General features: G+C 37.7%; 1 protein-coding gene and 1 long non-coding RNA gene across 2 annotated transcripts in view; one reads left to right on the top strand and one right to left on the bottom strand.

Moving 5' to 3' along the window:
- TYRP1 (tyrosinase related protein 1) overlaps positions 1–27705 on the top strand; it is a 279196-nt gene that overhangs the window by 99497 nt on the left and 151994 nt on the right. The gene's annotated exons all lie outside the window — the stretch shown is intronic.
- LOC148213826 (uncharacterized) lies at positions 1011–27251 on the bottom strand. Its single transcript, XR_015793900.1, has 3 exons — positions 26845–27251; positions 25130–25342; positions 1011–5373 (listed from the first exon to the last, which is right to left on the bottom strand). It is a non-coding gene; the product is annotated as an uncharacterized LOC148213826 (long non-coding RNA).

Consider the following 27705-nt stretch of genomic DNA (forward strand, 5'->3'; position numbering starts at 1 on the left):
GAATGAAATTCATTAGCACATTGTTCAGATTAAGATGACCACAGCATGTGTACTATAAGGTACTGTTCACACTTACACAAGTTTATTAAAAGGGGAATTATTTAACCCACATATTCACATACATACATATATGTGAATCCAGGCTTTAGTTTCTTTGGGAATTAGTTCATAAACTTTAATGGGAAATTATTTAATTCAAGTGCAGCCAGCATTAACTGCAGGTGACCCAAGCACAAGCACATTTTTAAAAATGAGGTTAACCTTGAGGCTACTGTATTTCAGAAATCAGGTAGTGCGATAGTGGACTGATGTACAGTCTTGTTGATAATACAAGGGGTTATGGTTAAACATTTTAAGATGCTCTTGACAGTTTAGGAGAGAATTAAAGAGGAGTTTCCCTCCTGATTGACAGTAACAGGATAAAAAATAAAGGCAACCATAAGAACTTCCAGGAATACTTAAGAGATATAAACTGTTCTTTGAGATCTGGATTGTCCTGATGATGGTTTGATAATATAGGATCAACTGTTTCAGAATAAAGCCTAGGCTAGACTCTACATTCTCTTTAAGTTCATCCCAAGGTCACTTTTAACTTCAAACCGTTCCCAGCAATTCCTTACAATGCCACCCAAACTGGCAGGGCAAGCTACTATATATAAACAGGCAGCAAACCCCACACTCACTCACACTGATGATGTTACCTAGTTGGGTAATGAAACTTCTGCAAGCAAACAGCCAAGCTCAGCTTAGAAAGGGGAAAGGAAAGCTCTCCGTATTGAAATGGGGACCTGCCTCAAAACAGTAAATTGACTTGGGGGCTCCAAAATACTTTGATGGCTTTTGGGATTCTCTGAGATGGGAGGTGGCTGTGTTTAGTTAAGAGACACTTTCTTCAGTTCAGAATTATTTACGTTTACACACATATTTTGAAATGAGCTTTTTGGTAGAATATTCAGAAATATTTTCTTCAGTATGTAAATGTGAGTTATTGTGAAGAGTTCTTTTTAAAAGAAACCAGAGGTTTAAGCAAAAATGAAACAGAATGGACTTAGGAAAGTAGATGTAGTTTACAATTTTTATTGTATTTTTTATTTATCAAATTTGTTATTTATGATCAAATTTTGTTTTATTTATCAAATCACTGTGATTAACAAGCAACACTAAATAACAGTACAATTCAAACAAAAGGAACAAATAATTAAAGAACAAAAGCATCTACTATATACATATTTTTGTTGTTTAGTCGTTAAGTCGTGTCCGACTCTTCGTGACCCCATGAACCATATTGCGCCAGGCCTTCCTGTCCTTCACTGCCTCCCTGAGTTTGCTCAGTTTCATGCTCATTGCTTCAGTGATGCTATCTAACCATCTCATCCTCTGCCGTCCTCTTCTCCTTTTGCCTTCAATCTTTCCCAGCATCAGGGTCTTCTCCAAAGAGATCTCTCTTCGCATTAGGTGACCAAAGTATCTGAGCTTGAGCTTCATTATCGATCCTTCCAATGAGCAATCAGGGTTGATTTCCTTTAAGATTGACTGGTTTGACCTCCTAGCAGTCCAGGGGACTCTCAAGAGTCTTCTCCAGCACCACAGTTCAAAACTATATACATATAGATATAAATAAAAATATAAGACATCAAGTTAATTTGGAGCAATAGATTAAGCATAATAAGATTACCATGAGGAAAGTAAATGAAAGTAAATGAATGTTTTTTTTATATTCAAAACATATACTGGAGACTCTTGCATGGACTTTTCTATATTGATGGATAATGTCTGAAGCAAATATTATAACTTTCTGCTGATTGGGAACTCTCCACAATTAGGCCTCTCGATCATATAGAACATGGCGAGTTTTTCCCCAGCAACAAAAAGAGTTTAAGGCAAGGAGAGAGATCCCAGTTTCCACTTCGCACCTTATAATGCTTAAAAAGGTCTAAAATGATCCTTTAGTTCCTATCTACAATTCAATATACCTCACTGAATACTCCTGACTGGATTTGTTGCAACGATTGGTACAGTTAGCATTCTTAACATAAACATGTTCTTTGTTTTCAAATTAATGTGAAATTATTGTGAAGTTATTGTACTTTTTTTTTTCAGGAGAGTGTGACTAAATAATTTGAAAAGAAACATATTTATGCTGTGAAAAAGTTAATTATTTATAAAATGCAGTCACAGATTGCAAATATGACAACTTCAAGTTTCAGTAATGATGAAAAATGCAGTACTATAGTGAGAACAAAATGCCATATCTTCATATGCCAAGAATTAGCTCTCTAAACAGTTTGGATTATATGAAGTTTTGCTGGAATCCAACTAAAGAAATCCACATGTAAAAGACATTTAGTGTGATTAGATGGGGAAAAGCAGAGGTATATCTTACATACCCATCACGCTATTCCTTTTCTTAGTAAGTAACATTATGGAAAGTGTAAAGAAGGAATCAGAAATAGTAAGCAAAAAAAAATTAAAGATGTGAAATAGGAAAAAAGGAAAAGAAATATAGCTACATTTGTGTTCACAAATACTACAGTATTCACTATACCAGTCCATATTTTCTTATCCTTGCAAACCATTTTTACTTCCACACATCCATACATGGCTTCATATATTCTATTTTGTTCTTCAAATTTTTTTTAGGGTTTCATCAACTTTAGTCAGCCATGACATTCTTTGTCTATTCTTCCTCGCAGCTCTTTTACTTTTCCTTCATTGATTTTATTTTCTGATTTGATTTTTATGCATTCTCTCTATAGTTTCAAACCTTTTCAATATACTTCTTTTGCACTGGTCACTCACTTTTATATTCAGTTCACAGTCACTAAGCACTAATTCATCCTTGACATTATTTCTTTTTGGTTTATCACACACACATCTTCAGTAACCCATTCCTACAACATTCAGTATTTATATTTTTCCTGACATACACAGCTCTCACTTCCATATAGCAAAGTGAGCAGAAGCATACTCTTATACTCAGCTATTTTGTTTCTTTCAATAAACATTCAGTCCTTGCAAAGAGAAAATACTGCCCACTTCCTTTCTATCAGCATTTGCATTTCTGAATCTCAGTTACAGATTCAGCCTTCACCCATACATTCAATAGTTTGCATAGCCAGTCCCTAAACAAGCCACAACCAGATTTTAATATAGCTCTAGTTATATTTTCTATACCTCTGCAACATTCTCAGATCATTTATTACTTCCTTTTCATCATACTTCTTGGACGCTATCAATTTTAGCATTCATTTCAGTTCCAACCTTCAGTATATCACTATCTTTCCCGTACAATCCTCTAAAATACTTCTTCCAGCATTACCTCATTTTCAGTTTTGCCCCAGATCATCTCATTATGTTTGTTTTTAACTCCATTCACTCTTTTTTGTTGAGCCTTTTCACCCAAAACATTTTTTTTAATCAAAATCACTCTGCATTTCCTTTGACTCTCATAATCATAGCAGGTCCTTTCTCTCTTTGACTACATTCTTTGTAACAAACCTTTTCTGTACACACCTTATGCTTTTATCTTCAATTCTCTTCTATTACTTTCTTCTTATTTACAGCCTCTTTTATGTCATCATCTAGGTGTGAGTGAAGGTGCTGGTCATTACCTATAAAGCCCTACAGGGCAATAGGACCTACTTACTTGAGGGACCACCTATCTCCCCAGCCGATTTGATCTTGCAGGGTTGGTGCGCTCCAGGTTCCTTCAATTAAATAATGTCATCTATTGGGACCCCAGAAGTGTGCCTTCTCTGTAGCAGTGCCTGCCCTCTGGAGTGAAGTTTCCTCTAAGATCTGGATGGTCCCCATTCTGCTGTTGTTTGAAGAGCCGCGAAGACCTGGCTTTTCACCCAGGACTTTGGTGATGGACAGACTTCTTGCTTTGTTCCCATCCAGTCTGTCATTCTTACAGTGTTTTATCTTTTTTTCAAAAAATGGTTTTATTGACTTCCAGAGGAAGAAATGGTGGACTGAATACAGCTCTGTGAAAAGCAGAGCTGATGACTGCAGCAAAGAATGAAGAGCCGGTGAATAGACTGGGTCTTTGAACCTCTCCAGAAAAAGAGAGAATGGGAGATTGCCCACAAGCGCTCAAGATGGTTGCTCCTCATGAGAGGACTGCAAGACAGTGGGTTTTGAGCACTGGGAGACAAGGGAATAGCCATCTTGCTCAAACCATGGTCAGCATCTTGAAAAGGACACTAAGCATACTTCCTTTTCTAATCACACTTGGAAATTGCTTATTAATTACTTTTCAGCTATTAGAAATCTTTGTATTGACAAGTCTGAAAACACTGGATGAGTCTGCCTTCAATCCTTAATGAAAGAAAAAATTAACAACAAGCTTAAGAACTTTTAAAAATTGAAATAAACAGCAAAAAGCTAATTAGGATGATTTTAGAAAGTTATAAATGGATTAAGGATCCAGATAAATTTGAAATAAGATTTTGGAATTAATTATAAAGAATCCTTCCCATGGGAAAGTCAAATTGTTTTGAATTTTTTCTAAGACATAAAGGAGATAAACAATTTTAAAAATTGGACACTAGGGGAAACTAAAGATTTTAATTAAAGGAGAAGAATATATAAACCTGATTAACAGCTATAGAATGACACAAAATATAACATTGGAAATACTGAAAGATACTTTTGAAAAATGGAATCAGAAGTTAATATCAAATGTCCAAATGATGTTTTAGAAGAGATGGCAGAACAGAAACAAGTTTTATTGGACAAGGCAGAGACAGAGTTGACACTGAAAGTGGATCTACAAAGGACAGGTTACATGTGTAAGGTTTGCTGCATTTGGCACTGGAAATAACCCTCGTGAGACACAGACTCGAACAAAAGCTAGTTTACTCAGGCATAATGTGTAGTGGTTACAGACAAAGCAAGGATTGGCTTGGTGCAGTTTCTTACAGTGTTTTATAGGGCTCCCCCCTTGACCCATAGTACCCCTGGTTCTGCCCCTGCCCTTGTCCCAGGTCACCCCTCTGCTTGTCGTGATCTCCCTCCCCTCTCCTTAATGGCAGATTCAGTCAGGTTTCATTGTCCTCATGATCGTCATCTTTTGTCCACATTGTTGGTGTACTCACAGGGCTTTTCTCATGTGGATGAAAATGGGGTTTCTTAAGTTGGGTTTCAACTGGTTGCTGATTGCCTCTGGATTGCTGTGTTCCTGAAGTATTGTAATCAGCATTGCCCAGGGCGTCTGGGGAGCCGCTAGCGCTACAATGTTGCTGGTTCCAATTTACTCTCGGTCATGAGTTAGTTGCCACCACCTGTCAGCAATTAACTTGCAGTTTGCCATGTTGAAATTGACTAGTGGTGGTGAAACTGAACAGTGGCGCTGGCTGTACTAGGCTGAATCTGACAATGAGAATAACATGGAAAAAGATGTTTCATTGGACATACAAAAGAAATCAATTGATGCTTTAGAATTAAAAGGGAATTACAAATAATAAACCAAGAGAGTGACCTGGATAATTTTTTATGTTGGATTTACAAAAGAGGTTAAAGCTTAGATGAATCTTGTGAGAAGGGGCCAAAAAGAAGTAAAAAGAAATCAAGTTCCATGACATTACTTGAATGGATTAAAGATTAAGATTGTTAAAAGTAAAAGGAATATAAAGTTGGTTTATTTGATCAAGGTTAAAATAGATATGTTGTTATTTCTGACAACCCTTAACAGACTTTTGTCGACACCAAGACTGAAATGACAATGCTTTATGGGTTTGTTATAGATAAGACATGGGACATGGGATGAAGAGATCATTGGTTGTAAAGTAAGAGGAGGTAAAAAGTTACTAAAACTGTTTATACTTGTTGTAATGAAGGTTGGAAGTTACTTCTTTATATATTTATTTTCTTTTTCTTTACTACAGTCTTACTTTCTTTTCTTTCCTTCTTTCTATTCTCTACATTTTTCTTTTTCTTTGTACTTTTTACTCTTTCTTTCTACTCTTCTTTCTTTCTTTTAGTTTGTATTGGTTTTTACTACTGCAATTATAATCTTTAATAAAATTATTTTGAAAATAATGGTTTTATTTTACATCCCTTGTGTTAGTTGTTGTGACCCACTCAGAGACATTGGAAGTCGGGCAGCTGTCAAATTGGATAAATAAATAAATAAATAAATAAATAAATAAATAAATAAATAAATAAATAATTCCACCAAGCAATCCTTTTTCATAGTTCTATTAGTGTAAATATATACAGTTCTGTGCCATTCTGTAACATAATACTTTTCACTCAGGCCAGGCATCTTCGACATCCTCTTTTTTGCCTTTCATAAATTCTACTGGGAGATTGATCTATTTTCTAATACCTCTTCATGCAAGAACCTGTAATTTCTCTTCCGACAGTCATTCTACTTTCACTCTACTTTTTTTTTTTACTTTCCTTTTTTTCACTTCCATTTTTTCCCAAAGATCCACTCTTGACACTGCTAGATAAATATCCCACGTGCAGAATTTCTCATCACCCTTATATCCATCAGTAATTCTCTCAGTATTTCATCATAAATAATTTGGCTATGAATATGTTCAGTACCTGAACTCCATCTGCATAGCACTGCACATCACACATGAAACTTCTGATGGGATTGCTAGCCTAGATTAGGGTTGGTGTCCTGAAAACTAGACATTAAGCTGTACTATGGTGGAAGACTGGACAGCTTGCTGTTATAGTTCTTCTTCCCAAGATCCACCTCCACTCTTGCCATGATTAAGAGAACTCTAGTTATATTGCAGAGCTGGTAAGAGGGAGTGGAAGATGATGGGCCCACAGAAAAAAAGAATATGACTTCCCCCTAGGTCATTGGCCCACCTAGTTCAGAACTGACTGTGCTGACTGGCCAGTAGTTGTCCAGAAAAAATATTTTCCAGGTCTATATGAAGATTCCAGAAATTAAATTTAGGGTTTTCTAAATATGAGGCATTTACATAATCACTGAGCTGTTACCTTTCTTTCATTGCTCATTGGGTTTGTCAAAGCACTCCTCCTGTAATCTAATTTCAATAAGATTTTAATTTCCTAAAATTTCATCTGGAACTGGAGTGTGTGCACTTGGCTATGGTTTTTAGTTAACTTTAGTATATTTCTTCCCCTTAAGTTGGATTGTGAACAGCCTTAGGATAAAAATGTGATTCTGCCAAGAGTGCAATTTTTAAAAAAGCAAGTCTTTCAACTATTTTATTCCTGCACTTAATAAAGTGACAGCGTTTGTCAGTGCTTGATAACAATATGCTGTCATTTTGGCTTTGGGGAAAGAAAAGAAGGTCAGGCACATATTCTAAAGCCATTCATTCACCTCTCATCCATTAGTCTCCAAAAGTAGGTTACTTGGAACATGTTATTCAAAGAGTATCTCACACAGGCTTGTTAACTAATGTAGTATGTTTCTTACTATGGTTCTGAGCATCAGCAGATGTAATGTCGTCTCATATAATGGATGAGTTTTTTAAAAAGACCATATACTGCACTCAGCAAAGTGATCAAGAGTTGGTGGAGTTTTATGAGAACTTTCATCTAATATCTTTGTGCAAGGACGTGCTTTATCTAAGATTTTGATTATGCTTGTCTGCCTTTCTGTCTCCCTACCTACTCATCTACTTGAAAATATCCTCTCTCTTTCTCTCTCTCACAAATATTTAGACATCGTAACTTTGTTTAGAATAAAGGGCTTAACAGAGTGCTACAGAGTGTAAATGTCCATTTAAAGTTTTAGCTTTATCTGTGCATTCAATTTTGAAGAAGTACAATGTAAAATATGTACTGTAATTTGATCTTTGCTTTTTGGCTAGTTAGTTCTAGAACAGATTGAAATCACTAAGTGAGAAATTATGCTGGATGATAAAAATTAATCTGAAAAATATTTCTTTAATGGTAAGGATTTTTTCAGAGATGAACTATGTCAATGGTCAGGAATAAAAAAACATATCTCTGCAATATAATTTAAGGTTCTAGATATTGCTAATGATAGGGCTGGGCTGGGCTGGGCTGGGCTGGGCTGGGCTGGGCTGCAAACCTCCATGTGACTACTAGATGCCATCTAATTAATCTGAGATTTCTGTACCTCTTTTTTCACCATCTTGTGATTATCTAGTTTTGCAGCCCGTATATGGTAGCCCTATTTATGATGCAACCATTGGTTCATAAGCTTTCTTTTTTCAACATTCACAAACAGGAGACTTCCACTGCCTGTGATTGTACTTATAGTAAAAGATACTTCAAACTCTTCCAGAATAGCCACTAGGAGAAGACTGCGAAGATATTGCTATATTCCAAACCTGAATAAACTGCAGTAAGTGTTAACTATGGCTTGTTGGAATAAACATCTTTTAACTATGGTGTAAAAGTTACATGGTGACTTTTTTCAGGAAGCTAGTTTATGCTAATTACAGTTCTCATGCAGATATATAAAGAAATTGTGACTTGGTAAAAAAAAAAAAAAATTGTGCTTGGGTTCTTTTGGACACACCAGAGGAGGAAAGAAGGGGAACAAGAAACCCAAGGATTGTGTATGATCACTAAACTATGGTTTAGCATAGTGGGAAACTGTGCCAATGTGTTACCTTTTGGATCCATAAATCCACTGCTATGTTTCTGTTCTTTAATCTTTCCATTGCATGTACCATATTTCAGAGAACCATCAAGTGAAGGAACATACCCCATCAACTAATAAATCATTGATCTGATTAGATGTAGCAATATCTTGTTCTGAGAGCCAACACAATGTCTCTCCTCTCTCTTTCTCTCTCTCCTTCTCTTTGCATTATAAAAAGGCACACGGTGCAGTACTCTTCAAATGTATCAGCTTCAAGGTACAGAGTATCACCAACTTTTGTTGACTGTTTTGCTTCTGCTTTTTTCAGAACCTCAAAACTCTGTTGGGAAGACTCCTTTCCATTCAGTAGTTAAATTTCTCATAAGCAGACTAGATGTATCCCATTTATTTATTTACTTACTTTCCTACTTATATCCTGCCCTAATCCATCCCTTTTCCACACACAGCACTGGCACTTATATTTTAGAAACAGGCATCTCATCACTGTATCTGATGCTTGGCATTTCCTAGGTCACCTTCATTTGGATTAATTACTGTTTAACCCAGCTTTATCTTAACTTTCTTTTGTTGAAGTTAGACTAATCACTTTTAATAAAAATCACGAATATATGCCTAACGCTTAATCCAATTTAACTCACATAGCCTTACAATGTACACCTTTAGTTAATCTAAATCAATAATTCCATGTAGACAAGTCCTGAACAAATGTTACAGCTATTCTTGTCTCTGCTCACCCCCTACCTCGTGTCTCCCCATATGAAATTAATAAGTACATTCATTGCTACATTTCATTTTAAGCACATCACTGCTTAATTTTAAGCCAACCAAGCTTAGCATAACAAAGTCATGAGTGGACTGTAGGTCAATATGTGGTTCAGCCACTAACACTGCTAAAGTTTAATAGTCCAATTTTTAAAAAACCTTCAGATGTATCAGTTGCACAGTTTGATTTTTCCTCTAAATATACATGAAGAAAGGTGGATTTGTTTTGGTTTTTGGTTTGCTGCTTTGTTTCTCCTGACACAAAAACTACCTTGTACTGCATGGCCATAAATACGTGAGCCTTAAGCACGTCGGACTGGCACAATCGCTTTAAGAAGAAGAAAAAAGCTTAGCTCAAGCTTTTTATTTCAGTTTTCTGCAGTATTTTTTGCACTCTCTCTTTCTTCATAGAAATATAATGAAATATTGAGGAGGAAATGTGTTACGGAAACACTTTCAGTATTTTTGTTTCAGTTAGTAACCCTTGAATTTTGAAGGTTAGGCAGTCTGTATCTACCTTCCAGTGTTTCACAGATGAAAACAAAGACACACTCATAATATCGCTATTTTTGAACCAAGGATAGTTGCCTGTAAGCCTTCACCTCTGCCACAGAATATTGCAGCAGGATCATCTTCCACCAGTGTTTGCAGTATTTATTATACAATAGCACATCCTCCATTTTTTTAATGGATGTGTCTGTAATGTTGTATTCGGTTAAAAATATGAAAGAAAACATAATTCTCTTAATCTCCATCCCAGTCATCAAAATAAGCTTCACCTTTATTGCACTGAAATGGATGTAAACATGTATTTAAATATATGTGCTTTTGAGAGAAGATGTATCCACCAACGCCTGTTACGATGTGACATTCAGTATCTCATATACATCCACCCAGAACTCTGCCCCTTTGAGTTTAAGTAGTTCCCGGTAATGGAACATAAAATAGCAGCTTTACTCTGATGTAACAGCAAACAAAGAATGCATTGTTATCCCTTGCAGAAAAGATACCACAATATTTAAATGTAGGACAACGTTTAAGGACATATCTCCAATACAGAGAGACAAACTCTATGTGACAGGAAAGGAGAACTTCCATCTAAAAAAAATAGCACAACCCAGAGATAACCTATTTTACCAATATGGTCAGGGAGAAATTGGTCCTGCTTTACTGTACGGTTGTAAATAAAGCTGCTAGTAAAATTGTCCCTCATCTGAATCTCAACAGAAGCCCAAAGAGCTCTGGTAAGTTTGTTGAAATTTATGAGGAGGAGGTCATAGATATCTCTAGCAGTAAAACATTAAGCAAACAAACAAACAAAATCACCACCTTGTGGCTCCTCGCCCCAAACCTTTAAAGCACACACTTAAAAAGTTATTGGGAATTGCTTAATTCTGGTATTAATGCCCCTCCTCCTTGATTCCAATAAAAAATGCTAATTAATAGGCCATCAAAGTCAGTTAAGGTGTCAAGTTATTCAGCCCAGCTAGCAGCTGACTTAGGCATGAATCTGGACTTTTGGAATTGGGAGATAATACCTTCTTTAAAATTTATTTAACCAAAAAAAGAAAAAGAAAAAGTGAAATTTGGTTCTAGCAACAAGCACAATTCTTTGCTTATGGAATTATGGACATCAAGACCTCGAGACAGGAATTATGGATGTGTGTCTGTGTGTGTCTGTGCTTTTACTGGGTTTGGGGGAATCCTAATTTCTAAGTTACATTAAACTCAGGGGCATAAGTCGAGCTCTCTAGGTTCCAAGGCATACCTCTTAGATGGGTCCCCCCAGTGGTCAGAGAGCTCAGGTGCTAGCCCCCATTTCAGGGTTGGCAATGGAGAGAGACTGACTGGCACCTCCTTATTGACCCAGAGTATCCCTCCCCTCTTCTGCTCAACTCTTAGACTCCTCTCCCTCTTCCATACTATATCACATAAACTTGTATGACCACTAGATGGAAGCAAGGAGCTTGGGTTTTTTGTATCTTTTTGCTGCCTTCTAATGGTTCTCTGTATTTTGCAGCCCAGATGTGGCATGCCTATTCTCTCTCCTCGCATTCTTTCAAAAGTAGCAAAAAGGAGGAAAGCATGGAAAGGAAGAGAGCAGCCAGCAGCAATCATAAGGAAAACCACCAGACCACCAGATGCCACACAACAGCAGCACAGTAGTTGGTAAAAGCAGCAACCATAGTGGTCCTTAATGTTAAGGCAGGTTCCTCCAGGAAGAAGCATTCTCTTAAGCATCAGAGTCTTAACCTACTGAATCCTTAAGCTTCATAACCAAAATCTTGAAGTCTGATGTCAAAACTAAAACCTTTAGAACTGATATTATGTGGTCTCTGAAAGGTGTTTCAGATAACAACCCCACTGCCACATTTTGCATTAGCTGCAACTTTCTTTGGAGTCTTTACAGCAGATCCATGTGTGTTGGGGGGGGGGGCACATTTAATTATTTATTACTACAGTTTGTGTCCCAACCAAATCAAAGACTTTGGGTAGTTATTACATTCCAGTAGTCCAAGTGGGAGATTACCAGAGCATGGACTATTGTGACCAGGTCATCCCTGTCCCAGAAGTGTGACACAGCCATATGAACTTTGGACCACCAATGCTACCTGCACCTCAAGTGACAGAGATGAATCTAGCAGTAAACTAAAGCTGTGTACCTGCTTATTTAGGGGAATGCAATCTCATCAGTTCCTGTATGCATGAGCTACTATCCATAGGAATTCCATCTTGTTGGGAATTACACTTTACTGTCCCTTATCCAATCCATTACAATATCCAGACATTGATCCAAAATATGTTCCATCTCCCCTAAACCTAATAAAAGTGGGAAGTAGAACTGAGCATCATTAAACACTGGTGTCACCCAATCCTAAACCATGTCATGACCAGCAGCTTTGTACATCAATTAACAATAAGGATGACAGAATGAGCTGTTATAGCACCCAGAAGCTAGCCACCACAGGGCCCTCTAAACCACCTCTACCTGGAGGTAGGATGGAACCACTGAAAAACAGTGCCTTCTATCCAGCTTTGGGTGGTTAACATGTGAATGAGTGGTGTCAAAAGCCCCTGAGAGATCCAGAAGGATCAACAGAATTATACTGTTCCCATCTTTCCTCCATAGCAGAGCACCTGCCAGGACAACTGAGATAATTTCAGTGCCAAAACCAGGCCTGAAACCCAGCTGAAATGAGTCCAGGTAACTTCTGTTTATCTCAAATCCATAAATATTAACAGCTGCCAGTCTATTAGAATTCATATCCCCAAATGGAATATTTGTGATACCATAAGTATCTGAATGCTTCTTTAGGAAGAACCATATCATTTCCTCTGCAAAAGTACAGGGGGCCACACTGATGTAAAGAGGCATTTACCATTTCTAGGACCACCCCATACATCCCCATTCTGGTAAATTTAATAAGCAAAATAGGCAAGGATTAAGACTACATCTGGCCTTCTTCAGTCTTCAGAAACTGAAATGGATTGGAAAAAGCATGATCGGTCTGGGCATCACCCAGAGATTGCTACAATTGTAGTGTCAAGTTCCACACTGGAAGCCAACTACCTTTTCCTAAAAGCGCTTACAAATTCATCACATTGAATGACCAAAGGTTCATAAGCTAGTATTACCAACTAGTACCCAGAATCCCATGTGCTGCCCCAAACAGTTTTGCTATATGGTATCTCAAGGATGTGATGGAGGAGGCTAAATAAACCTTTTTTGCCACCTCCCATATGTGCTCAATTGCCTTCACTTTTAGATATGCCCTAGCCATCTTAAACTCCATTTCATCACCTGAAGATGCTCCAAGAAACAATGGAAATTCTAGATTCCACAATGCTGAAGTAGATATTTAGGGATCTGCCCATGTCAATGACTCATTTCAGTCTCATCATTCCATAACATGAAAAAGGGATTGATCAGCAATGTCAGCTGGGGTCATTCAGATCCTTCAGGAGTCCTTTGGATTTCATAAGCCTCCAGGCTGGACCACTCTAATGAGTTCTTTATCCCTTCAGGAAAGGTCTGCCACCATCAAACTAAGCCTCATGAGGAAGTGGTATGTCCATGGCAAAGGAATCGCTGAAATGGTTGCCTTTTCTCTGCACAGTCACAAAAGCCAAGTCCAAAACATCTATCAAATGTGTCAGGTAAATGATTAATTGAAGGTGCCACATGGTTGATCAGGAAGACCTCAATGTAAAAACTGAAGTCTCCCAAGAGCACAAATATACATTATAAAAATAATAACACACATAAGTACACAATTTGGTTCAAGATAAAAAAAGACCACATCAGTGCAATAATGAGCTTAATATCATTAAGGGAATAATAAGATATGAAACATATTCAGATCAACTGAATTTCATAGATTCATCTATCTCAATATTACAACAGTAAAAAGTGAAGATTCAGGGATAATTTCTTTGTAACTTGGGCTGTTTCTAAACTTTGAGAGAAAGTTTCATAACTTTTTATGTTCAAAGAAATTGGTAAATAAGAGTTTAAAATGACAATTCCCAGTGCTGGATGTTCTTGATGAACCTTAAATAGAAATTGAAACAAAGTTCCAGTGGGAGCAAATTGGGTTTGGGAAATGTGACATCCATCAAGAGCTTGGTGTGTCCATCAAACTTTGAGGCAGAAAGACAAGGAAGTGCTTTTTTAAATGAAATGAAAGATGAATGAAGAGAAACAGAGAATGCTGTGCTGACTAGAGGTGGAGAACCTTGGGTTCAGTGGTTATTTCTGGAAATCTATTCCAGGATAGCAAATTTGCTCTTTGCCTGTTTGTTTTGCTTATGCATCTGTGAATAAATATAGATTATTCTGGGTTTGGAGTGCATTAGAAGGACACTGTAAGTTTCCAGGCATCTCTCATCTACACAAAAACAAAATCTGGTAATGAAAGTAACAGGTGAATTTTCTCAGTGCAATTTGGAATTGGGTTTAGCTAATATGTGGTTCTATTCAAAGAAACTGGTAAGTAAGACTTTAAAAATGACAATTCCCAGTGCTGGAAGTTCTTGATGAATCTTAAATAGAAATTGAAACAAAATCCCCAGTGGGAGCAAATTTGGATGTTTGTTCTTATAAGATTCCAGGAGGGATGGAAACTATCCAAAACAAATTCTGGCTAGTGTTACTTCTTCCCTCCAACACATCCACAATACAGATGAGAGGGAGACTGAGTTACACTGCAAGCAAGACTAGGTAACTAAGAGAGACACATTCTTCGCTTGTTTTTAACATTAAAAAAGTTTGTCAGACTTACCACCAAGGTTTTTTAGACCACACCAAGTCTCTTGTTCCAACATTTCTTTGAATTGTCATGTGAGCACCTAGCAGTCATTTGGACAATTCTATAAACATTGAAACAGAAGATTCTATACGGTTTCAAAAACGTGGAATCATTTTATGGTTCTTGGATGATCACACATAGATCCCAGAAATGTCTGAAGGGAAGACACAATGCTGCTCAAAGAGTCTGATGCCTCTTTAAATGTGTTGGGCTTTTTAAAATATACTGTATATTAAAAAAGGCAAAGGGGCCTCTTGGCCACCTTCTATAGCTTATAATGTAATCTACCCTTGATAGCCTGATCTAGTGAATTGCCAGTTGGATTGTTAATGTTAAAAATGTGATTGGAAATTCATGGGTTGAAAACGGTCCATAAAAGCAGGAATCAAAACAGAATGGACTGGATCCTTCCTCTAACAACAAGCCAATCCAAATTCTTCTATAAATACCTCCAAAGGATCCACTTTCCACTTTGGCGTCTTTCTTTCCACCTGAAAAACATTCCATGCTATTTTTCAGAGTCCTTGAGTACTATTTACATGTCTCGTAGAAACTTTGTTTTGTAGATGCCCTGGACTAGACCCATTCCGGGATCCCTGAACAGATCTGGAAACATCTTGGGTTTTCAAGTGTCTTGAAGAACTACATTTTTCAGGGCTTCCTGCTTATCTGCAAAGACTCATAGGCATGGTTGACAGTCTGGAGTCAGAGAACAATACCATGAGGACATAGTGTTCAATTCATAATACAATTTAGTGTTTAGGAGGCAGCAAAATGTACATCACTATCATTAGGTAATGAGCAGTGCCCTAAAGTTTGCCCCACATGGAGCAGGAAAAAGAACATTACAACCCTTGCCTTTGCAAATCAGAATTTCCATTTTATGCTTAGATATGATACCTTTGTGGAGTCCTTGGGGTTCTCTGAGCTCGGTTCTTTTCTTGCAAACGTTTCATTACCCGGCTAGGTAACATCTTCAGTGCTAGAATGGATTGGGGTTCACTCTCTGTTTATATACTGTGGCCTGCCTTGCCAGTGCTGGTGGGGGTGGGGGTGGGGTTTTTGTCAGAAGACATGATGAAAACTCCTTAATCTCACAACACATGGACAGAGTGAACCATAGTTTTAACTGGGAAACTGTCTGCATTTTAGACCAAGCTAAATCCAAAAATGCAAGAGAATTTTTTGAAGCCTGGCATTCAGACAAGGCAGCAATTAACAGACACATAGAGATAAACAGCTTCTACATACTATTCAAAAGAGACAAAAGTCCAGAAGATCGCCTCACCAGCAGTCATCACCCAGATAAGCAAAGGTCACCACCAGGCACACAATCAAGCAGCAAACATATGCCAATCAAAGAACTACCAGGGGAGCAAAACAAAACCCCACCCCCACCAGCACTGGCAAGGCAGGCCACAGTATATAAATAGAGACCAAACCCCATCCCTTTTTAGCACTGAAGATGTTACCTAGCTAGGTAATGAAATGTTTGCAAGAAAACAACCAAGCTCAGAGAACCCCAAGGACTCCACAGTTCAGCCCTGAGCCACATATATTCTCTTCTATGATACATTTTCATATTATCCCACACTATCTAAATCACATAATAATGGCACTTTCAGAACGCCATAATTTTGTTATAATAGCCAAATGATGAGATTAAATTTAGCATCTTTGGTGGGGACAGGGGTTCTTGAGATTGAGATTTTCCTTTCTTGGCAAGGCCTCTATGCCTTTAAAAGCTACAGGAGAAATAGAATACGTCAGGTAAAGCTTTTCCTGAAAGTTGCAGGGTTGGGGGCAGGCAAAATGAAAAAAAGCTTACCTTTGTTTTTTCTAATTGCCAGAGAACTATTAAAGGCACAATGTGTCCTGGCAGGAAAAAAAAAAATTATATACTGCAGCTCCTGTGCTCATTGGCAGCCTGTTCACCAACTGAAAAAATTGGTTACCCTGCCTGTTAAATAGGTACTGCTGGAGGGTAGAAAATACATCATTTCCAGTTGGTAGAAACTGCTTATGCAGTACAAAAAGTTCTTTGCTGTCCTAAAGCATGGCTGAAGCACATGGAAGCTTATTTTTACCCGGCCCCTGCTGGGACTGTGCATAGAAAGGAAAGATGTGAAGTATATCCTATTTATTGCTGTAACCACAGTGATTAATTTCAGCCGTTTGTTCATTCTGAATCTAAGGGATAATTATATTTATTAATTGTTATCCATTAATTTAACTAGCTTCATGGGAGAATGAAAAGGTATAGAAAAACTAGTGAAAAGGCAAAACTGCAGTTCACAAGGGGACAGATCTAGGCTTTACATTTCTTTTTTTTGTTTTTAAGTTTTTTTAAATTATTATTTATATATCAATACTCAGAAAAACATCGTGTCAACTGGTTCCCTTCTCAGGTACAAAAATCATTCACCCTGTTTTAACAATAATAATAGTAATAATATGTCAGGAGAAACAATGGTGTCTTTGGTTTTTTTCACTGTAGGGGCCCTAGGCTAGCTTCCCCCTGCCCCCCTTGAAGCCTTATTGATTGGACAGAATTAACATTCAAATCAGCGTGCTTGGGTTTACAGCCTTGTTTCAGTGCCATCTTCAGGAGCCCACCATAACTGGAACTTGCAAAGTGCTGGTCCATCCAGAAGCCATGGGGGTCTAGCACCTGCCTTCCAACCCCAGCCTACACTAGTTCTCTTTCTATGGCACAATTTATGTGATACAGGTGGCCACTCACCTGCACCAACAGTACTGCTACTGTTAAGGATGTAAATTGATGCCATTTGTTAAATTGAAACAATATTCATGTAAACACGGCCCATATTGTGATGACAGCTTGGATACCAGTAGGGGGTAGACTCTTGTTTCCTAGTCATCTACCCCCCTAAGTTTTTTATAGTTATGGAAGAAGATAGATTATGATACAGTATGTCCATTTTGGTTGCTCCAATTCCTTCACTTCTTTGCATGGACTAAGGTATTCAGTGAAGGACAAAAATTTCCCCTATGACAATGATTTATCTCACTCTTTCAAGATTTGTGAAGGACAAGAATGGAGGCTGTTCTGGAAAAGGTACAGTTAGAATACAAATCAGAAACAGAAAATTAGAATATAGAACACAGCACATAAGACTTGGTAATAAGGAACAAATAGCAGGATTCTCAGTAGCATCCTAAAACAGTACAAACAGAAGATACCTTAAAGAAATTCTAAAATGATGAAGATTTTTAAACGATGGGCAAGGTTTATAGGGACCAAACTGGAACAAAGTAGGCATAGGAGAGCCTGTCTATTCTATAACTGGAACATAATTATATTCCCTAACTTTTAGTTTATCAATATAGGAGGCCATAGTTTAAAATAACATATAAAAATAATGTTGATGCAGTCAACACTTTTTCCAATCAGGTTCATACTAAGGAGATCAGTAAGATAAGATGAGGGCAGGAAAGATGCAAAAGAATACAAGCAACTGGAAACTGATGCAAACTATGTATTCCCTCCCTCCCTCCCTCCCTCCCTCCTTCCTTCCTTCCTTCCTTCCTTCCTTCCTTCCTTCCTTCCTTCCTTCCTTCCTTCCTTCCTTCCTTCCTTCCTTCCTTCCTTCCTTTTACTGATATGTGGTACTTCTTCAGATATGAAGTTTCCATGGGAACTTTCAATTATAAAATAATAAAAGCACAATAGTACCCTGGTATTAACCAACGAACATGGTAAAATAGCATATACAGCTATGTGTTTGAGCAATTAGGTCACAGAATAACAAGATCCTCATCTGATGCCAGATGAATGTATGTTCCAGGTGAATCTCTGGGTAGGTAGAATTTCAAAGATAGGACACCACAATTAGGCGTGGATGGGACAGTCGATTTCAAATATCTCATAAATCCATTCTAGTGTAGTTTAGTGGTTAAGGAATTGGGCTTGGGAAACAGACACTTAAGTTCAAGTCCTCTTTCAACCACGGAACTTTCAACCACGGAACATGGTCATTCTCTTTCAGCCCAACATATCTCATGTGAATTTTTGTTCAGGAGATAAAATTAGGGGGATCTGCAGGCATGTTGATTTTTTGCTTCCAGGAAAAGGGGAGATATAAATACTATACATTCCACTTTGTTCCTTCATTAATTTTTTTAATTATATCTGTATTTTTTTAATTAAGTAGTTTTGAACATTCTTTTCAAAAGACTCCTTTTAAATACATTTTCTCTGAAAACTACAGGTTTATAAATATATTTTCTTCTAAAGAACATATATTTTAAATGAATTCTTGAGCAGAAAGCTGCATTCACAAAATTCAGAGAAATCCAAATGCATTTACTCAATGTACTTGGTTTTAAGCTATGGACAAAATCATCTGACCTGCAAGCAAGGATCAAATAAAGTCCTTTGTCCATCCCTAATCACACTCCTTGTCTTCAGGATCAGAGCAGGAATCCATACTACATTCAGAATTAAACTGGCATCTTAGAGCAGTGGCACATGGAACCAATCCACAGTGGAACAATAGAGGAGCTGAACTGAACAAAGGAAATTACTCATCCCTAATTATATCTCTGTTTGCAGCCAGGAAGAGTGAAGCAACAGATGCTGGGAAATAGGGAACAGCAGTGTGATGCTAGAAGACATAATTGTATGTACCATGAAGGAAATGCTGCCCTGTTGCTAGAGCTTCAGTAAAATTCAATTGCTGGTTCATGGAAGCAAGACAGGATACATGGAAGAAATAGGAAGAGATGCTGTTTTGCTCCTTTAGGTATACTGTATAAAAATTCTTGTATTTCACAAGCTGGCTGAAACTAAGCTGATCAAATCCAGACCTACTTAAAACTTTAGGAATGTATATTGCCTGGATGCACAAACAATGGATCTTTATAAATGTACCTGTTTAATATATTCATAAATAGATAAATGTATTACAATTATTTACTCCAATGTTAGGAAAAGTAGAGAAGAGAAGAAGAGGACTACTAGCAGCAAGGTAGATGGGCTCACTTACAGTGCTGATGGGTGCACCATCGGAAGACCTGAAAGACCATAATTAGGAGAGATCTTCCTGGAGAAAATCTATTCATGTGGTTGCTAAGAGTCAGGACTGACTGGATGGCACATAATCAATCAAATTTACATTCAGGATTCAAAGAAGTTTGAGATATGTGCGGAGCTGAACCTACCAAATAGTAGCTGAATAAATTGCTCTTTGACTAATAACAGAACTGTGCTGCATAAATCTCTGTACCTTACTAACAGCATTGTGGTCAAGAAGCACCCTGTGAGATGTTCTGCTTTATGGACCACAAAGTTAGATCAATATAAGAAATCTATCTGGTAAAATTTATTTAAGGGGAGAGCATAGTCATGTATTAAGTTAAAGCCTGTGGCTAAGATTTCACATGAAAGGGAAAAGAAAGGGAAAAAATAAATAGGTAAAAGAGGAACAAATGGTCTGCCCAATGCTCTAAATAGATTTGAGATGTAGGACTGCCACCTGCTGACAGATGGAAGAAATTGATACTGGGGGGGAGTGTTTTTGTATGTATCGCAAAACAAGAATTTGGATACTGTGATCTTCTTTTAAAAAGCCCAGGTTAAATTATGTACTGATAATAATTCCTATTATGCTACTATTCCAGCACTTACAAAAATAGAATTTCGCCTTTTTTTTTTTCTTTTTAGCTTCCTACCCCATAGCTATGGCTGGTTCTCTTTAGGATCTCTTTTGGAAATGAGTGACCTTTTGAAAAGAAATTTGTGGGGAGGGGGGATGGACTGAGTATTAAATTCTACTTCACTTTTGGCTCAAAGAATCGCGTGAAAGAGCAGTTGCTTTTCTGCTGGTGCTGGGAAAGGAAAATGCCCAAGTAATACCTTGATTAGTGTATTAGACTAATGACATCATACCTTGATTAAAGAAAAAAGTCAGCCCTTGCTACACAGTGCCTGTGTTTTTCTGCAAGTCCTCAATAACTTTTGCTGTCTTTATTTCTTGCAAATGCGCATAAACTGGAAGTGATCGAAACTTGGAGCTAAAAGTTGCAATTAAAGCAGAAATAATTATCCAGCAAGCAATTGGTTATAAACCCAAATATCTGGCCTATAACCAAATACATCCTGTTACATTGATCTTCCTTAGACTCCACTTGCTTGCAAAGAGTCCTAATGTCTGGGTTGTCAGTTCTTATTACGGTAAAGACTTGAGAGTTTCTCAGCATTATAACTAGATGCAGCCAAAGGAAGAAGGGTTGCTTGTATGTTTCATCCATCTGCCCATTTTCAATGACGTACAAGGGAGTATTCACTCAGTAGTATGTACAAATCCAAATCTACTGAGCAAAAGCCACTAAGGAATTCTGTTTTTGCAAAATGCTCAGAAATAGACAAGAGGACAGTCCTTTAGATGAAGTATAGTCAGAGGACTTCTGCTACACAATGCCTGAGGATTGGCAAAGGCTATGCCTTGAAAACTGCAAGGACTCGTCCAAGCAGTCACCGTAGAGTTGGTAATGACTGAGTGCGGATAAAAAAAAACAAAAAACAGTAGGCATAACAAAGTCTCAAAGCATCTGAGGTAGAACCAGACTCTTCAACTTCTTTTGAGAATATTTTGTAGCGTATGTGATTTTTCTCACTAATAACTGGGAGTATTACAGGAAATTTAGCATGTTACATTCTACTGAAGAAGAGATGGGAAAGGACTCAACAGATCTCCTTCAGGGATACTCTTTGTGAGAAGGTGAATTGAATCAACTATTTAAACTCTTTCAAAAAAAGAAAAGGAAATGCAACACATTCTGAAAGGTATCATTTAACTGAGCCATGTTTTTCAGAGTTAAAAGAATTCAGTAAACAAACAGAAACAGTGCCCGGTGGACCTTTTGGGGTTCCAAATGGGGTGTTTCTGAAGCTCTGATGTTCAGCTGAGGCCTTAGTCTCTGCCTGGAATAAGGGGGCAATGGCAGCCTTGGATTGGATTGGATCACATTTCAGATATGCATTGCTTTGTCATGGTTACAACCATTATTTGCATTGATTGCAATGGGATAACATTATCCCCAGAAGAAAGCCAGGCCTACAGTGTAACCACGACACTAGGTCATCAGGACTTCTGCTTAGAGCCAAATGATATTCATAGATATCATTGATAGTCACAGTTAAATCCACATCTTCTGATTACTGATATAACAGACCCACCATTTATTTATTTATTTATTTATTAAATTTCTCCCCTGCCCATCTCCCCCCCAATGGGGGAACTCTGGGCGACTCACACAGAACATTAAAAACATAAATATATATAAATACATAAAACATCAATTTAAAAACATTTCTAAAAAAGTGAAAGGAGAGTCCAAGAAAATGAAAAATCTGAGGCTGAAGACAGGAGGCCTCTATGGGGCTAGCCATCCCCATGCTTGAGGTATTCCCTCCCCACCCCAGGCCAAGTGGCAGAAGTAGGTCTTCAAAGCCCTCTGGAAGGCCAGGAGTGAGGGGGCCAATCGCACCTCCCGGGGCAGAATGGTCCAAAGAGCGGGGGTTACTGCAGAATTGAATAATTGAATTGTAATTGAACTTTTATTCAATTACAAGCAAAGAGACAAAAAATGCAGGAAAGGCAGGCCATAGGAGGTGCTAAGCAAATAGTTTTCTATTTCATTCAGACAAGCACCAGGTGAAAACTAGACTGGCATTTTTGAATCGGAAGCACAAAAGAATGCCGTACCTGTGAAGAGCCAGAAAATTCCCCATGGCTGGCAAGGGAATTTTGGGAGTGGAAGTCCATGCCTCCTCAAGTTGCCATGGCTTGGAAACAGTGGTTTAGACTATAAAGCCATCGTTGCTGAACTGCTGTGTTGTGAGGAGGTCAGACTCCAGGCTCCACAAAACGGAACACAGTCTGGGTTTTGACTATGGACCACATTTGGCCCACCAAATTCCCAAATGCGGTTTTGAAATAGTATAACGAATCCTTTTTACTCATATAACTTTGCCTGAACCAATCATAGCTTTTCTCTGTCAGGGACTGCCAAGCTACTTCACCACCAGCATGCATATATTTTCCGTGTTCTTTTTTATGATAGCCCAAATTTCTATTTTTCTTTCCAAAGGTGCACTCTGCTCCCCTAACCACACTTATCTTCAGGTGAAGCTACATAATCTGGCTTATTTAGCCTTTGGTTTAAGAACACTTGATCTTGCAGAAATAACTTGGGGTTTCATTAAGCAATGCATACTTAAAAGCATGTCCTTTGTGAACGTGTATGTTGATTTTAAAGGGGGGGTCATCAAGCTGTGGTATTCTAGTCAACAGCTTTTTGTCAATCTGAGGATTTCTAAGATAAGGGATATATGTCTAAACATGCAGATAGTTGGCATTTCTAAGATATAGGATTCTTGGATGTCACATTTAAATTCTGGCAAGGCAATGACAAATCACCCTCTGGTGTCCCAAAGACCTGTTTATGCAGTATACTTGTTCATACATTTTAAAAATCTGATAGCAATCTCATTCTGGCTTGCTGGTGAAAATGTTTTACATGAAATATAAATTATTGAACACATTTTCACACTGTTCTGTAAGAACCACCATGCACTTATGCACTTCTTTATGTGGCAATGAGGCACTAAAAAGTTTTGAACTTATTGCAGATCCCGGTATGGTCTGATTTAACTATGCTCAATTAACAAACAACATGTAGATCTTAGTTTGCTTTAACTGACCATATATTAAGAACAAATAGGAAGAATGAACCGGAATTTGTGGGTCCATCTGCTCATGCACCCAGCTCTTGATAGTGTTGTCTCATATTTTGCTCAAACTATTACTTTTTTGTTCCAGATCCAGTAGAAATCTTGGTTATTTACTAAGTATTTATTACAATAAAGACTTATAAGTCAACTTAAAGACTAAGTAGACGGTGGCCTATGAAGGATGATAGTAAAATGAATTCACTATTCTTTAAGGAACTATCAGATTCTTTATTGTTCTTGCCTCTATTGTACGATTAAAGGTTTACACATTTTTAGACAGGATTCTCCTCCACTAAATTTCTAAGGATTTGGTGGTCAAATCTAATTTTAAAGACAAAAACAGAAACCAACCTAGTTACAAAGGTATAATGTACAAAGAAATAAAATTCATAGCTCCCTTATATAATAGTTTCCAGAAATATAGGTGACAATATTAGAGACATATCCAACTTGTTCTGGGCCAAAAGACCACACTCTAAAAAACTGTGGATCAGATCAACATAAAAATTAAATGTGATTCCATCTCTGTTCAGTCATGTTTTTTAATAATTTCTCCCTTCCATCATGTTATATGTTATAGTGTGAGAAATCTTCTGGAGATCTTTTTTTTTTCAAATAATGTTATTATGAATTATAAATGGAAAGAATAAAAGCCAATACCAAATACAAAAAATACAACAGAAAAATACAAAAAAGAGGAAAAAAGAAAGGGGTGTGGAAAGGAAAAAAGAAAGAAAGAAAAAAGAAAAAAACTAACTTCCCCCTTCATCCCAGCAAGTAAAGACAAATTTAATAGCCTATCACAAATTTAATAGCCTAAATACAACGTAATCTCTCTTCCCTTCCTGGCTCATCTCATTTAAGTAAAAAAACAAAATCCAAATGCTTTGTCAATCATTCTTTGTCAGCAAAAGTCCAGTAAGGGCAACCAGATATAATTATTTTCCTCTTTTAGCCCTGATTAAACAAACCAAACTTTGTATTCCTTCCCAGAGTTTTTAAAAATATTCTTTAGCCCCTTCAAAGAGAGCCTCAGAGGTAGTTTTCTGGTCATGTGTGTTTCAGAGCAAAAAACCTTCAGAACTTTAACAAGTTTCTTTTGTATATTCAATAAGTAAAGTTTACCCTTTTGTTTGTCACTTGTAATAAAGTCCTTCAAAACCTTAATAGAGCTGTTTTGCATATCCAGTGAGAAAAAATTACCCAAATCAATTTCTTGGTTTATTATCTGTACATATCCTTTAGAGACTAAGTCATCCATCAGATCCATTTGTGTTACGCTTAAGTCCCCCTTCCAAGTAATTTCATAGGCATCCATTGCAATTTGTTCTTGTTCTATAACTTCGTTACAACACGTTCTGTCCATCTTGTCAAGCAATTGATCCATTCCATTAAGAAGCTTAATAGAGAAATATTCAAAAGTTTGCAATATAGATTTCTGCTCCCTATTCTTTATCTGCTTCACAATCTTTATCCTCTAGCTCCTTCTAGTGTCCAACCTTCAAAGTCTCCTGATCATAAACACAGCCAAAACATTCTTCCTATCGTAAAAAAGCCACAACAGTCTCCATTTTCTCATGAGAAAATATTTTCTAATTCATTCAAATCTATAAAGTTTGGTAGAGCTTAATGTCAGTAAAAGGCTGCTTTGGGAGTGTGAGAAATACTACCTCCCAGCCTCCCATTCATAAGCTGACTGCAGAACAGTGGTTTCCATGGTTTACTCACAAGTAGCGGCTGTCCGGAGTGATGTGGATAATCTTAATAATTTCTCCTTCTTCTGGAGAAATTTTGCCAGTCCAGATTCAGCATCCATCTGCAATTCCCTTCACAAAGCTGTCCTGCTAACAAGCAGGACATCAGCTTACCATGGCACTCACAGGAAGTCAGGCATCTTTTGGAGATCCGTGGGTCCTCAAGCTGTATATTGCTGATCTATGACTACAAGACAATGCATGCAATTAATGAATGGTGTTCCCTAAGTTTGAAGTTTTGATGCCTACAGGTAGAGGTAGTCCTCATTTAACAACAGTAATTAGGACTGGAATTTCCATCACTAACCAATGCAGTAATAAAGTGCGACATTACATGACCATGCTGCTTAGCGATGGCAGTTCTGGCAATCCCAGGTTACTTTCATTAAGCGAATCACTGTGGATCATTAAGTGAGAACCTCACGTGGCCATGACTTTTGACTTCCTGCCGGCTTCCCCAATGACTTTGCTTGTGAGAAGCTGGCAGGGAAGGTCACAAATCATGATCATGTGACCATGGGATGCTGCGACGGTTGGAAATCTGGGCCGGCTGTCAAATGCACGGATCATGATCATGTGCCGTGGGGGCACTGAGATGGCCGGGACTTCAAGGAATGGTGGTAAGTACCATTCATTCAACGCCATTGTAAGTTCAAATGGTCGCTGAACTAGTGGTTGTTAAGTGAGGACTACCTGTATTTGTGGAAACAAGCATGCAAGAAAATAAACTGCAAATGCAAAGTTGGGCTTTAAAAGTCTGTTCCACTCCTTTGCCTCCATTGCCTCCAAATGTTGTCCTCCTTCATAATGTATTCCCACATGCAGTCAGAGGAGAAAACAGTGCTGGAAAGACTTGGAGAACAATCATAGCTGAGGAGAATAATCATAATATTTCTTCTCTTGTTTGAAACGTTCACATCTTTTTTCCCTGCCTCAGTGTAATGACAGCACGTCCACTCACTTTCTGCTTCATCAGTCATAGCCTGGATGAAAAAGCATATGCCAGTTTCCTATGCAATATCCATTGAAAGGCACTGCAAAATATCCCTGTCAGATATTGGTAGGAAAAAGCAAAGCACACAAACAAAAGCATTTTGCAATTTTTTAAAAAAGTGAAAGGTAATGTAGAGACTTTGCCAACTTCGCTACATACTCCCTGGTAGAAGCAGCTAATGGGTTTACTTTGGTGCAGGTAAAATAGGCAATATCCCACTCACATACACAAATGCAGCACACACTCTCAGAAAGTAATATGGATGCAGTTCTTCATATATAGCTCACAATACGCAAAACTGGGATATTATCTTTCCAAGCATCTCACTTTCAGTATGAACACAAATCAAAGGAAGTCAACCAGGTAGATGAATCATAGGGAGGCTTCTTGAATCCTATAGCCACTGTAGCAAAATGTGATCCTAATCAGTAAATAAGGGAAGGAGAATCCAAGGAGAAATTCAAGGAAGAACCAAAAAAGAACAAAAGCAGTTAGCTGAAGGGTGCAGTCTTCTACTAGGAAAAGCAAGCGAAGAGTTGTAAGTAATTTATATAAACGCATGCAACATTTAGACACCCAGGGTCAAATGGTGTTTCATTGACTCCCTAAGTCCAGTGATTCCCTAAGAAGCTGACACAACCTCTGTATGTTACAAAGTTAAACACATATTTCTCCAAATTTGAATGCATACTTACTATTTATATGCAGTTGTTTACAGGTTCAAAATAGAAAACAGTGTGTATGCCAGATGCAGGAGCTTGGACACCCTTTGGCAGAAATACCAGCTTCCAAATATTTCCTGTTACCAGCTAAGAGTCTTTGTATTCTTGCTTTTGGAATTTTCTCCCACTTTTCATTGCTGAATTCTTCTAGGTCAGAAATATTTGTAGGTCTCCTTGTATGCTTTGCATGTTTGACATTTCCCCACAGATTTTCAATATATAAGTGTCAGCACTGTGAAGCCCATTCCAAAACCTTTATCTTTGTTTCCTGAAACTTCATGGTTGATTGTCTTGCTGAAATATACAACCTTTTTTCAGCTTCGATTTCTTCACAATCTCCTGGGACATTTGTTTCTAGGATATGTTGATATTTAGTTGAATCCCTTCCCCTCCCATTCAGACAATAGTTCCTGTGCCACTGTGCTGTCACATTGTCCCCAAAGTATAACAGAGCCACTCCTGTAAACCTCTGGCAAGGTGTTTTCCTGAAAAGTTTCACCCTTTTTTCTCCAAATGTATCTTGTGTGGTTATGATTGAACAGTTCAATTTTTGTTTCTTCATTCGGAAGCAATTTGTTCCAAAACATTAAAAGTTTTGAATACTTTAGATGATGATTTTCGTGATGGGGTCAGAGAAAAGGTTTCATTCTGACAATTCTCCCATCTACATCAGAGTTGCAAAGAAACACTGTATTGTGTAGCAGTGAACATCTGCTCCAGCATCAGCAATTTTTTTTTTCAGCAGATTATTTGCAGTGATCTGCAGCTTCTGTTTTGCAGATCCATCTAGTTTTCAGATAGTTCTAGCCAAGATTTTTCTTGGTCTTCCACATA

The sequence above is a fragment of the Python bivittatus genome, unplaced genomic scaffold, assembly GCF_059951505.1.
Source record: "Python bivittatus isolate LINGU-HERP-01145 unplaced genomic scaffold, Pbiv_v1 ctg000850_np1212, whole genome shotgun sequence".
Classification (NCBI taxonomy): domain Eukaryota; kingdom Metazoa; phylum Chordata; class Lepidosauria; order Squamata; family Pythonidae; genus Python; species Python bivittatus.